This window comes from Lissotriton vulgaris, chromosome 11 (genome assembly GCF_964263255.1).
Source record: "Lissotriton vulgaris chromosome 11, aLisVul1.2, whole genome shotgun sequence".
NCBI classification, from domain to species: domain Eukaryota; kingdom Metazoa; phylum Chordata; class Amphibia; order Caudata; family Salamandridae; genus Lissotriton; species Lissotriton vulgaris.
This window is the reverse complement of record NC_141699.1, coordinates 1,082,395,022-1,082,409,830: the sequence shown is the minus strand read 5'-3', so window position 1 is coordinate 1,082,409,830 and position 14,809 is coordinate 1,082,395,022. Positions and strand designations below refer to the sequence as shown.

Genomic DNA, 14,809 nt, shown 5'->3' with positions numbered 1-14,809 from the left:
AGCTGTCTATTGTTTACAATACCCGGAGCCATGACATCTCTTCCCCCTTTGGCAGGTCCACGGCCACACGCAGCCTGGCTATGGTGCAGGATCTAAAACATCCGAACTGCCCCAGGTGGTATGATGAACTCGCCAGGGTGCCCCGCACTTCTTCACACCCCTCCATGCGAGGCACTCTGGACACAATGATCCACACCAAAAACATGATTTTGCAAGGCAATAAACCCCACGAGAAGAACTTGCAAGGGGGCATGAGTGGCACCACGCCCTTGTCCTGACCCTATCGGCAGCCATTTATGGTCAGAACTGAAGCCCAACCTGGTGCCGGAATTTAGGTGAGGAGTGCATTGATTGATTCAGTTGTTGTGTAATAAATCAATAAGTGGTGGGATACATTGCACTGAGAAGATGGGGGGTGTGGGTGAAGGAGCCAAGAGCCCTAATGGCTGGTTCATTTCTTCAGAACACACAGGTGGAACTTGAACATAAAGTTGGGGGCTTATTTCTGCCGCGCCTTCCGCAAACATTATCAATGCAGTATAGCAGGGGGTGGTACTGCACAGATTAAGACGCAGTGTCGAATAAAATTAGAAGACAAATGGCAGTAGGCACTGGTGCTTGGTAGGAAGCCCATAAAGTTGACTTCTTCCCCTCAAACTAGCTTTGATGAATTTCCTGGATCTGGCCCGAAGGTGCATCCTTTTGACTCGGTGCAATTAGTGGTTTTATGAACGCATTCACTCTTGGGCCATCGCTTCTCTGCTCTCTTCACCGCCCTCGTCTATTGCTCCAAGACACTAAGAGACAAGACTCCACAGGAGGTGATGCTCCAAATCAAACTGACACTGCTACCATAGGAAATCAATGCAGGTGTTTGATGTTTCCATGAATGTGAAAGATTGCGTAGGCAATAAATCCAGCCATTTCTAATGCGTTGTATGTACTTTTGGCAAATGTTCACCTTGTAAGTGACAATGAATAAATCTGTTTCTACAAGCTCCAATTTGCTGCCGATACAAAAGTTAAGAAAGAAGATGATTAAGCAAATTGAGCAGTATCAAGTTTTTTGGAGCGGGAAGTAGGGGGTGGGGTTAAAGGTAATGTCTCCTGATACAACAAATGTCATTGTGTAGTCATTGGCTATATCTTCTGTCCTATTGATTAACCTACTACTTACTGCAAAAGGGTAGAGCACCATGATAATATATATTTATAGCATGCCCTGTCACTAATATACACTTTGCAGAGTGCGCAAAATTAGCCTTGTGAAGACACACCTTTATGCACTGTTTCCCATTAATCTATCAAGTATTGCCATCCCTTTTAACCCCCTTCCCATTTCCCCCAAAGCACATGCTTTGCTCGTAGGCAGCCTAAACTAGGTGTGGCTGAGCAGTACTTCACCCACTCGCGGACCTCCGTGGAATTCGGTTGAGGTTTTCAGTAACTCAGCGGAATTCCACGGAGTGAAACTCCCTGAGCCCTGCCCAGGCCTACTATCTAGTGCCTGTATACTGTCTCTGATCACATGACTGGGTGTAGCTGACTGTTAAGCTTTTTTGTATACCTCCTAGACAGCAACACACAATACATGAATTTAGGTATGCCTGGATGAGCCATCACCAGCAGGATGGGAGGGAGGAGCTGGGCACAGCCCCACTTACACCTGAATAGACTGTGTCCTGCCTCTGCACAAAAGGGCTGCAGACCCCTGTGGGGTTAGTCTGGAGCCAGGGCATGGAAGGCAGGAAGTCTGGAGAAGTCTAGGGAAACCTCTAAAAGTTTCTACCCCAATTCAAAGGCAAACCTGGGTATAAATACTAAATCTCAGATACCAACTCTTCAATACATTACTGTATCTGTGGATACTCCGCCAGAAAGAACTGTTGTGCTGCTCTGCTGGACTACTGCTCTGCTGGACTGCTGCTCTAAAGGAACTGCTGTCCTGCTGTGTTAGCCTGCTGCCTTCTTTCCTGGGGATGAAGGATTGGACTTGCAACTTCATATTGACCCCATGACCCCAAAGTGACTCAAAGGGATGGTCTGATGGCCCCCTGATCTGAGCCTGAAGGACATAAAAGGCTCCCAACCAGCTTCTGGATTGAACTACATCCAGTTCCTGGCCCCTAGTGGTGCTGCACATGTTCTGGACTCTTGGTGTGGCTCACTGGTTCCTAAATCAAGCTTTTGGGCTCTTTGTAGCTCATTCACACAGACACTGCACTGCTCACATCAAAATCCAGTGTGCGCCGCTACTAGCCTTTCTCTTCACACATTAGCATCGACAGCCCACAGTGGACCGCCAATGCGAAGCACCAGTTTGCCCATCCACGATGCCCGGCCTGTTCTTCGTGCCACGCCAGCGACCACCCATGATGCTCTCCTTACTCCCAGTGACCCTCTGCAACATGAACTGGACACTTGGCACAAAACTTAAGAAGGTAAACCTTCAGTGGTACTTATTTAGCCTCAGTACCCAGGATCAGAAAAGCCCGCTCTGGCGGCCGACTGTTTTCATTTAATGCGGCTAAACTATGGAACTCGCTCCCCTCAAACCTTAGAGCCCAACCTAACCTTCTCTCATTCCGCAGAGCACTTAAAACATGGCTTTTCCCATAAAACATTTCTCACTAGGTTATTACTAGGTTCTCACTAGGTTCTTGTCTATCAGCGCTGGGACGCCCATGGGCAGCCATGCGCTCTATAAATCTGTAAAATAAAATAAAATAATCTGGAATTGTATCTGACTTGTTCTCTATTGCCGGAAGGCTTGAACCTTTGACTTTAACATGGTCCAGCATGACCAGGTAGCCACAGTTGGCGTTTTCTGCTTTTAGGTGCTACTTTGCACTTTATTCTTCAAAAACTGTTTTATTTATAAAATGTTGTTCAAATGTTCTAACCGGATGTGGGATCTTTTTATTGTGGTGTTTTTACTGTTTTACTGTTTGAGGTTTTGCAAAAATACTATGCACATAAACCTGACTGCTCTGTGCCAAGCTACCAGGGGGTTGAGCACAGGTTAATTTGGGGGCTGTTTGCGCCCTATCATGACAAAGACTGTAGTTGCTGCTTGTTAATTATTACATATAAGGACTCCCTTCAAATATACTTTTAGGTCTGGGAGAAAAGGGGCAAATAATCAAAAGCAAGCTCAACACCTCCCACTTGATCTATACTTTTTTACTAAGGCTAGATTAGCTCATTTGGTCCATTAACGTAGGAGACAAAATTCATCGGATTGTTAAAAAAATATATCATTATAAACCATTTTTTTTTCATTTAGTCATTTCTTTTTTTATCAAAACGAGTTAAAAACATACATTATATTCAAAGTATTCATTCCTTGTTTCTAATTTCATTAAAAAAATGTTTTATACATTTGATATTTTTACAAGGAGAAAACAATTACTATAGATAAATTCATTTACATGAAATTTCTTTGGTGAGAACCCCAGTGTATTGAACCACCAGCATATGCTAGCCTCTAACACACACATACATACTCATTCATACTACACATAATATCATACCCCCCAAGATCACATACACTAAAATGTCATGCAAGAGACAGATGTTGTTTAGTCTTCGTGACCGTCTTGCTGGGTATAGCATAGAATGGTCAAAACACGTTTCGGTGGTATAGGAAGATGTATGACCACCTTCTTCAGGACCACCAATATGAACAAGTATAGGCGAGTGGTTGGGGTATATGATTTGAATATGTGATTCATATAGACAATTGAATAATTTGCGCCAGAACAATAAGGTTACATCTGTGTTTGCAACAGCCTCATTAAGTATGGTGTCTCATGAATCGACCCTGTATGCTAATAGATGTAAAATTTAGGATATGTCCTGTTGGCCTTTGTTTCCACACAGGTTTGTGTATTAAAAAGATCAGATTAAGCTTCTGTTAAATAGTTTGAAACATCTTGACGTCCTATTTGAAATCCTGATGTAGTTTTAGTAATTCCGGACCAAGACAAAGGGTGTGGGTCCAAGGAGTTTATCGGTGTCGCTCGATGTAGGAGACGAAAGGCTGACCCCTGAGTAGGAGAGGACACGCTGACCTACCGAGGCTTTTTGAAATGTGCAGCCAATTTAAGATTTGACACTGACATATTTTTGAAGTTCTAGGAGGAGCTCAGAAATCTGACATACGTCTACTGGGGGGAGGCTGGAGGAAGAAACACACGCATACATTTAAATTCATGGGTTGAGGTCAAGTTAAGCATGTACACACTGGAGGAGAGGATTGGTGGATTGGTGAAACTAATTGGTTTATAAGAAACAAACTTTTTTGTGATTGCATTATCTGAGAACCCAAAGCATTGAACAAGTTGTTTCAAGAATTAACATTCACAAGAATGTCCTATATTGAAGAAAATGAGAAAACCACAAGGAGCTAGTATGACATCATGGTCCAACATATAAAAAAATCAAAAAATATACACAACAACATTGAATAATTTGGAACTGGAAGACTCTGCGGCACAGCTATCAATAGTGCAGCCATAATAGAACTGAGCGTAAGGGGACAACTGTACATCAAATATACCTTTACTTCCTTCAAAACTGAGGAAGGGGGTACATTTTCCTTGACTGCAGTAGAGCCCATTGCTCCCTTGTCACACTGCTATGACTAAAGTATGTTTTTAAAAAGTAAAAATTAAAAAACAAAAGAAATTCAATGCTGTATGTTCATGGTACTACATGTTCTATGATCCAAATAAAGAGTTGCAGTTTAGCGACAAGGTAGGAAGGAGGAAATTATGCATAGCCGGGTGGGAGGGTGGAAACAGCGATAGAAAATCAATCCGGGTACGAGTACAAAATTTTGCAATTTTTACGAATCATACGACAGGGGTTCAAAATAGTTGGAAAGATGGGAAGGAATCGGAAAAAAACAAAGCAAGACAGGAGTGGGTAGGTGGGCATAAGAAGTCAGGATTCATCTGCCATAGAAGAAAGAAAAGGGGAAAGGGGGTGGAGGCATAAAAGGCTATGGTGACAAAACTAAAATTAGAGAGAAGCAGTTCGGGGGTTCCCAATAAATTGGACATTAGCGCATCAATGGACAGGCCTGGGGAAAAAAGAAAAAGAAGGTTTTAATGATAACTAATTTGTAGAATGGGATTTAAAGATTTTAAATCTAACATTTAATGAATGTGTTTTGTCAAACAGCAAGCTCAGAGCTGCATTCCATTCCTTCATTTTTCACTTAGTGTGCCACTCTGACAGAGACCAGCCATGAGCAAATCAGTCTTAGGACCTAATTATGACTTTGGCGGTGTGGAAATGGGCCGCCACACCAGAGTCCCGCTCCCACACTGCTAAAGCCGCACTGACACCACCCGCCAGATTGCGGGTTTCACCGTTTCTGGTGGGTGGTGGTTTTGCAGTCCCACAGCGGTGCCCATTAAAAAGACCCTGCAATGGGAGCGCACTGGCCGTTCCTGCACAGCATGGACTATGAAGTCCATGCCATGCAGGAAGGGGGGGTGAATGCACACAGGGGGGGGGGGGGCACAGCATGTTCCTCCCTGCAGGCACTCAATAGCCATGAATAAACAGGGGCCATCAAGGGCCCCCTTTGTTTCTTCACTTCCACAGTTTTCATGGAGGCCTCATCGCCATGAAAACTGTGGTGGTCAGGAAACTCCTAATATGCTTGGGGGTGCTGCCGCTGCACCGCCAGCATATTAGGGCCTCTCACTGCCACGCCACTACCACCAAATCCATGATCTCCGGTAGCTGCGGCGGGCCCGAGTCAGTCCCAAAACAGTAATCGTAATACAGCGGATAAACTGCCAGTCTGGCGGTTCAGGGACCGCCACCACAGGTTTGGCGGTCCGATGGACCGCCAAATTCGTGCTCCGAAAGGAACAAAAGAATTTAGCTAAATTTACTGCCGGAGATTATAGAGAAGACCGGGCAAGAAACCATTCAAGGTTCTGAAGGGAATGAACACAATGCTAGTGGGTGTGTTCTTCAGGAGACTGTAATAGACCTAAAGCTCACAATGTGAGGCTAGAAGGAGAAAAGGTGACCATGGGTGGTATAAAAAGTTCAATAAAGACTGAGTCAGCAAAATTTCAGAAAATTTGCTTTGTGCTGCAAAAGTAAAACATGCAAAAGCGTCTGAAATAACTCCTATGAGGCAATAGCAGGACAAAAGCAAAAACAAACAAAATCTCCAGCCATAAGACAGGGAAAAGTGCGGAGTAAATGAGTCTCAGAGACATCACATTTTGCCAAATGTTGTGCTTTTTTTACCTTTCAAATTAGAACTCCAACAAGTTTTCTTGCTCCAAACTCTTCCATGATCCCATGCTCGTCTTCAAGGGGACTCACAATTCCTTATCGCTGTTGAAAAAAAAATTGTAATTAAAAGATTGGAAATGAAACGCACTCGAAATGTATTGATTTTGACATTTTATATATTTTACGTGATTTATCAATAATATAAAAAAAGTGTATTCTCATGCTTTCCCAAAAGATGCACAGCCTGATGATGAGTTTGGCAGTGTGAGAGTGGCCACCACACCAACGTCTCCCTCCCAGAGTGACAAGCTCGACCGCCGTCCGCCCGCCAGATTACGAGTTTCCTCATGGTCTGGCAGGCGGTGCTTTGGCGGTCCCACGCCAGTGTCTATTAGAAAGGCACCACAATGGGAGCACCAAAGCCCGTTCCTGCATGGCACGGACTGTGCAGTTCATGCTGTGCAGGAAAGGGAGTGCATGCACGCAAGGGGGCGCGCCATGTGCCCGCTGCTTGTTTCCCCAGGCCCAGAGGCAACGGAGGGCCCTGTAGGGCTTTCTTCATTTCCTCACTGCCAGCATTTTCATGGTGTGAGCACTGCCGTGAGATCACTGCTGGTGAAGAAACTCGTAATATGCTTGGCGGTGCGGCGGTACTATGGTGGTGCGACTGCTGTGGTGGTAATACGGCAGTCGGACCACCGGTGCTGCGATCCCCAACTGCCAATCAATCAATCAATCAATCTATTTGTAGAGCGCGCTATTTACCCGTGAGTGTCTCAAGGCGCTGAGGGGTGGGGGGGGGGTGGTCGCCTCGCTACAGCCAGGTCTTGAGGAGTCTTCTGAAGGCGAGTAGGTCTTCGGTCTGCCGTAGGTGGGTAGGAAGGGTGTTCCAGGCCTTGGCAGCGAGGTAGGAGAAGGATCTGCCGACTGAGGTTGTTCGTTGGATGCGGGGGACGGCGGCGAGGGCGAGGCTGGCGGAGCGGAGCTGGCGGCGAGGGGTTTTGAAGCTGAGTCTGCTGTTCAGGTACGCTGGTCCGGCGTTGTAGAGTGCTCTGTGTGCGTGGGTGAGGAGTTTGAAGGTGATCCTCTTGTCGACGGGGAGCCAGTGTAGGTTTCTCAGGTGGGGGGTGATGTGGCTGCGGCGGGGGATGTTGCTGATCAGTCGGGCTGAGGCATTTTGGATGCGCTGTAGTCGTCGTAGGTGTTTGGCTGGGATTCCGGCATAGAGTGCGTTGCCATAGTCCAGCCTGCTGCTGACGAGGACACTGCACCTCCACCTCCACCATGGATTTGGTGGTCCTACGGACCTCCAAACTTGTGATTAGGCCCTTAATGGTTAAACTAAACTCCCATAAAATTGTGAATATTCAAACATGATAATTATAACCTGTTTACGAGCCACCAACCAAAAAAATCACAAGGAGTGTCCCTTACCAATATTTTCATATCATCATCACTCTAACTCTGAATAAGTAGCAACTTCTAATAACATGACTTGTCTAAATCATCTTCATTGTTGTTTTTTCACATGAGATCAAAGGTGATGTAGGATAGTGTTTACTTATTGATTAACCAATGCATTCTTTCAGTTAAGAACAACCAAAATATTATGAAAAGATTAGATTTTTATCAAATACACAAAGGCTTAATGGCCCACAATTTGTCTTCGCATCATCAAAAATTGCATTATATCCTGCTTCTGTGAGTTACGGGGGACACTAATACCTTCCCCCCAAGGCCAAGAATGAGTCACAGGGCATTTAATGATCAATAAAGCCTTCATCAGAAGGCCTATAATGTTATTAGAACATTGCACCAGTTGTTGACAGAATGATCCCCCCCCAAAATTTGGAGAAACAAAAATAGAGGCGCTGCAATGTTGGGGTCGAAAGGCTTTGCAGTTCTTTGCCTACTGACACAACAGGCTCATGTGATAATCCCGACGCGGAATCACGACGCATGTAAATATTGAGCGATTAGAAGACAAAGGGGCCGATTTATATGTTGGCAGAAAGGGTGCTCTGTCACAACAGTGACCGAGTATCCTTTCAGCTAATATAATGGTCCACCCACCAAATTTCAGTGCAGGTGGACCTTTGGTGGAATGATGGCTGAGACTACTCCTTCTCCGCCGTGGTTACATCCCTCCAATGACCCGACCGAGAGAGAGCCGTTGGAGGTTGACCTATACGTCCACCAACCTAATTTATCCGGACAGACGTACAGGTCAGTTTTCACTCCCCATCACTTCCAGGAAAACCCTGGCAGTAAAGGGCAGTGAAAATATCAAAATTCCCACCTTACCATGGGAGATGTATCCCAAATGGATATTTTTTCTTAAAGATGTAGTAATGTACTGTGTTGCCCTGGCAGAGAACAGCCTGGCCACCAAATTGTGCATTGGACCGAAAATGAGCAACGGTTGTTCAGCAAACCCCTAATCAACTTAAGCAATGGACTGGATAGTGTCTGTGAAAGTGAAAGTGAGGAAGGCAGGGGTCCTTTTCACACTCTGGTGGTCATTTTCCCAGGAGGTTGCCCTGTCTGGGGTGGAGAGAGGTGTGCCTAGGAGCAGCAGCATTTTAACCAGAGGGCTGATGGCTGTAGTCATATATTAGTTATTATTTATTGAAATAGTTCAATTCAATTGGACTTTATTTTATCTTATTTCAAAGCATAGATCATCAAAGTGTATATATTAAAATATTACAATATCATTATTGTTATTAATATTGAAATAATTATTCGAAACACCTGTTAATTGTGACTGGAGACAATTCAGAATGTATACTATATAAGTATAAAAGTCTTTTATTATGATATGTAATAAAAAATACCTCTTATTAGCACCTACAGATGATGCAGTGTGTGCACGATGTAGGTACAGAAGCCATTATGTATTGAGCTAGATAATTCAGCATGGGTACTGTATGAAAATGGAAATGGAAAAGTATTTGTAGAGCGCACTAAACCTGAAGGCGTCAAAGTGCTAACATCGTAAGGGAAAGCATTCGCTGAGACCAGAAGATGCAATCACGAAAGGGTAAAAAAGCCAGGTTTTCAATTGCTTGCGGAAAACCCCAAAGGAGTCCAACCTCGCAATGTGTGCCGGCAAAGCATTCCACAATTTCGCTGCTAGGACCGAATAGAAACGCCCCCCAAGCCCCCCCCCCAACCTGGCTTTACAAAATCTGGGGAAACTTTCCTAAGGGATGATGGTCTAAGCCATCTTTTAGAGCTACACCAATAAAATGCTGTTATCAGAGATGCTGGTATTTAGAACAAGGGAACCCGTGAAGGTAGCGAAGGACCCCGGGTAGTACTAGTTTATTAGTTAACAATGGTCCTTTACCTTGAGAAAATAGAACAAGAATAAACACAGGCTAAAAATGAAGACTGTGTGCTTTCTTCAGTGTCCAGCCGGACATAGAAGCATTTATTTTAAAGGATTCAACAAAATCATACATTTGAGTAGGCCTACTAAATATAATTAATCAGGCAAAGCTCATTTATTGTAGTCCTGATGATGATCCCAATATAACCCTTGGAGATAGGGATCGAAACGTTCGTCGACTGTTTAACATAGTACTGCTCCTTTTTCGATTTATGATTTATGTTGCAGTAACTGTGGGTTAGAGCTTACCTAAGAATTTTATTGTATTGTAAGCCGCCATTTCTCCTGCTTGTTTGCCTGTTACTTTCTCCCCCATGTATTGTCCTTTCCTGACTTGGTACAGGCTTGTGCCCAGTTATCTTTGTGTGACTTGTTTCACCTCAAATGTATGATTTTGTTGAATCCTTTAAAATAAATGCTTCTATGTCTGGCTGGATACTGAAGAAAGCACACAGTCTTAATTTTTAGCCTGTGTTTATTCTTGTTCTATTTTCTCAAGCTAAAGGACCATTGTTAACAAAAAAATTTTTTTTTATCAGAGATGCTCTCCCTTGATGATGGAGAACCAAATAGACCATGAAGAGCGCGTTATGTCACTCACTTCCTGACTGGCAGCCAATGGAGTGAGCGAACGCCTTCCCTCGCTGAGAGGTGTTCAGGTACATTCAGTACTAGGTGAGCTGCTGCATTCTGAATGCCCTGCAGTCTATTCAGCGGGGACTTATTGATGTTTAGATTATAAGGCGTTGCAGTAGTCTAGGCACGATGTAACTGAAGCGATGACCGCTGCCACTCTGAGCTCAGCAGGGATAAGCGGAAAGATAGTTTTCAGAGTTTTGATAATAAAAAAAAACAGGAGCTCAAGGTGCTGACCAGAGTTTCAAAAGTGAGGGTATCATCGAAAATGACCCCCACATTTTTGGCAGATTCAGCTGGTGTGGATAATGAACCCATGCCTCTAGTCACCAGAGTTTTGACCACACAAAATTATGTGCCCCAAAGACCAAGATCTCCGTCTTTTTGTCAGTCAATTTCAAGCAGTTATCTTTCATCCAGATGCTAATGCCATTCATACAGAGTTTGAACTTATCTGCCACCATCGGCAGATCTTCTGATATGGAAACGATGACTTGGGTGTCATGTACATAAGATAGCTCCTGAAAGCTGAACGAACACACCGATTCAACGAGGGAACGACATACAGGTTGAACAAAGTAGGGCTTCAGGAGGATCCCTGCGGATCCCTGCAAGGGAGCTGGAGGGCCCCTGCTCTGAAATTACCACAGTTAACTATTTGGATCCTGTCTGTGTAAGGAAAGTACCCAGAATGTCCAGAGCGGTGTCCCTCAGCTCCATTTGATGCAGCCTTTGGTTCAACCAGAAAGGTGAGATTGTGTTAAATGCCCCAGACAGATCCAACATTACCAAGATAGCATCACCTACTTGATCTGCTTGGCATGACTGGAATCTGCAGTGTCAACCAATGCTGACTCGATGCTGTGACCACTTCAGAGCCGGTTCTAAGAAGGGTCCAGGAGATCATGAGCAGTAATAAACTCCACCAGTTTCTGGTTGATACATTTTTCAAACATTATTTCTAGTGCAGATAGAAGGGAGATCAAGCAAAGGTTTTTAAGGTCTCTTTTAGGTTTCTTTTGGAGGAAAATACCTATTGCCTTCTTCCAATGGTGAGGATATACTCTCTTTATAAGTATTTGATTGAAAACATTTACCAGGAAGGTTACAATCTCATTCAGGGCAAGTTGTAAAACTATTGGCAGACAGGTGTCATCTGTAGGCCTGGCCGGTAAACTCCAATCCATTCACGGAGTTTGCAGAGTTTTCTGAACTCCGCGGAGCTCGCAGAGTGCTGAAAACTCTGCTCTGCATAGTGCAGCAGAGTTTTTTCCATGCTCACAAATGGTAAGTTGGCGAGCGTGCACTGCCGCTCGGGTAGAATTTCTACCCGAGTGGCAGGAAGATCAGCATGAACGGCAGTTCACACTGCACTCCGCCACATGTGGAACTCCGTGGAGTTTTTTTGTCAATTTGCGGAGTTCCGCGTAGCGAAACTCCACGAACTACATCCAGGCCTGGTCATCAGGTGAATCTGATTTTATGTTCATGAACAAATGTATCACTTGCAAGTGGGAGATGGGAGGGAAAGCAGACATAGCTGCGGAGGAGTGCCGATCAGCAGAGTCCTCCACCATGAATGAGCCCCTTAGTGCTGAGTCCATCTCTTTAGAAGGGATTAACTTCAACTCATATAAGATATTGGTTTACTCTGCTGCGGTCCTGCCCCCTTATGCAGAGTAATTTTGAAAGTCACTGCTCGATGATCAACCCAACTTAACGGGAAACAATCTTCTATAGCCAGGGCAGAGTGGTTTGTGAAAATCCCACCCAACTCATGGCCAGCAGTATGGGTAGAGGATTTGACCACCTGAGGGAACCCGAAGCTCATCATAAGTGCAAGAAAGGTGATTGAATCATTCCATCCCTTGTAGTCCAAGTGGAAGTTAAAATCACCCAGTATAGTAATGTTCAGATTAGCACGGTAGGGTTCCAAAACTTGGCCCCATGCCTTAAGAGACTGATGGGAGCCACAGGCAGTATATTAAATCCCAGATAGAGTGTCTTTACCATAGGATTTAAATCTAAACCACGCCTCCTCACTGGTGGTTTGTGAACCCGGGCTGATGGGCTGCAAGATACTGTTAACCTAATTTTCAGCTCTATGAAGGGACCAGTAAATCCTTGCAGTAATATGGCTAAGGGGGTCAGCCGCCACTAGGTCAGGACCGGAGACTCCCTAGGCCTATGTTTCTGTAATAAACAGACAATCCATGTCCAGAGTTTGAATCAACCCACACACCTCACCTCCCCACTAAGTTTCACCACTGAGCGAGCATTAACCAACGCACAGGAAATCTCCTCCTGGGTGTCGGCTCCCCTTTCCCTGATCTGTATCCCTTCTTTACTAGTAGATATGGGCACTATTTGATCAGTAGTTAGCACTGCATACCAGTTACAGTATACACAATGGTGCGTCGATGTATTAGCTAGGTTGAGGATGCCACAATCCTCGCATTTTATCTTTAGGACGTTACTCTAATAATTCAGACCTGGAGTATTGAATTTGCTTACCATCATTAAAGAAATTGCCCAAACACTCAGCGTTTCTGGGCCCTGGAGCCGTTCAGGGGCGGATGGGTGCAGAATGGCTTGCCTTTGGCGTGTCAGTGGTGCATCTGCACATCGGCTTGATTTTCATGGGCAATAGGGCACATCACAGAGTCAGCGCTACACTGCTAAACTGCTCCCCTCAATGGTTGAGTTAAAATGGTCGTGAAGTAGAGGAAAGATGTTGCGAACTCCCAACCTTCCCCAGGAGAATGAATCACTAAGGTAGAAGCGCAAGCTCTAACAGGATCCAATAAAATACAAGTGAATGCAAAACAAGCTTTATATTCAAAATTAAAATAAAAAATAGCAGCATATACGATAACGCACACTAAGAATTAATAAAAAGCCACTGAATATAGGTTTTAAAAATGAGAAGAACTGTAGTTTAGCTGCGAGAACAATGCAATTAACGAGTGAGAGAGGCGTTCGAACACAGCGGGAACTTCTTAGCCTTCTTCTATATCATTATCAAAGTCATTATAAATGATTCATCATGTATACAAAAGTTTATTATATTGGTATAGAAATCATTATTGACCATACACCATGAGCACTTTATCAATTATTTTTTCAAATAGATAATCAAAACACCTGTGATCAGCAACTAGATACAATTCAGAATGCAGAGCATATATTTTATGGACTATTATATAGGGCAAACTTGACCCAAATCGGGTATCGGAGCGCTCTACATAGCCCCAGTTGCGTTACATGGGGACACATTTTTTTTTTTTTAGGCACAAGGAGATAAAGTGATTTTCCCTCAATCACAGTATGTTCAGCATCACCGCAGAGACTCGAACCCAGTTCCCCAGATTCGAGGACAACCACCCCAGCCGTTAGGCCAACATATAGATGTAGAAGTCATTATTTATTGAGATACGATTGTAGTCCTGATTATCAACCCCGAAAACATTGATCAACCAGTCTTTTAAGGTCAAAATATTGGCAAGCAAATTATTTCAAACCCTAAGCTCATAATTAAAATAACAAAAATATTGATATAAAAGTATCGTCCCACAAAAACCTACAGTTAAAAAAAATCGAATGCAACAAAAATAATGCTTACTAAAATTTTTATTTTAAAATTAACATTAGAATTAACATTTACAGACAAAATATATTGAAAACGAAAATACAGTGTTCAAAATATTGATAATATAATTTGAAAATCATACATGTTAATTACAATTAATTTAACATTTTAAAAAAGTTGTAAGACTCTTTACACCTTATTTAATTACATAATTAAAATGAATTTATTTAGTAATAATTTTCAAGAAATATGTATTTTAAATTGCAAACAATAAAAAATATAAACTTTTTTACATTGCACAATATAAATCAATTAGCAAATGCAAATCATTTTTATGAACATCTATTTAACTCAAAATAAAAATATAAAGAGTTACTCTTCAAATTCCATATAAATAAATAAATTGGTGAACGTGTATCCATTTGGAAAAAATGCCCAGAGGTAGTGAGGTTAAATTTACTATTTATACTCAAGTCAAATTAATACTGGGGAAATTACACACATTTTTTGGGTTCTGGGGGTCAGATTTATATTACCGCTCCAAACTAAGCAACATTGGGGCAAGTGGTGTACTCTGGAGGGATCAGATTTAGGATGCCCCTGCCAAGCTAATCAAAATTTGGGAATCATTGGTATTAGGTTAGATTTCCTATTTCCAATAAAAACTAAGTAACATTGGAAAAAGCGGTGGACTTTGGAAAGGGGTGGGAAAGTCAATTTTGCTATGCCCACTCCAAACTAAATAAAATGTTAGCACACTTTGAGCACTAGGAGATCAGATTTACTATTTCCACTACAAACTAAGCAATATTTGGGAAAGTGTTGGACTCTGGAGGGGTCATATTTATTATACCCACTCCAAACCAAGTGAAACAAAATTTATGAATGTAAAGTACTGGATTCTTTAGATTTCAGGATTGGCA

General features: G+C 43.1%; 1 protein-coding gene across 2 annotated transcripts in view; it reads right to left on the bottom strand.

Moving 5' to 3' along the window:
* The window catches only part of NMUR1 (neuromedin U receptor 1), a 251,271-nt gene that overhangs the window by 117,629 nt on the left and 118,833 nt on the right, over positions 1-14,809 (bottom strand). For both annotated transcript variants that reach the window (XM_086944557.1, XM_086944558.1), the window contains exon 2: positions 6,280-6,369. The gene's annotated coding sequence lies outside the window, so the exon portion shown is untranslated. The remainder of the gene's footprint in view (positions 1-6,279; positions 6,370-14,809) is intronic.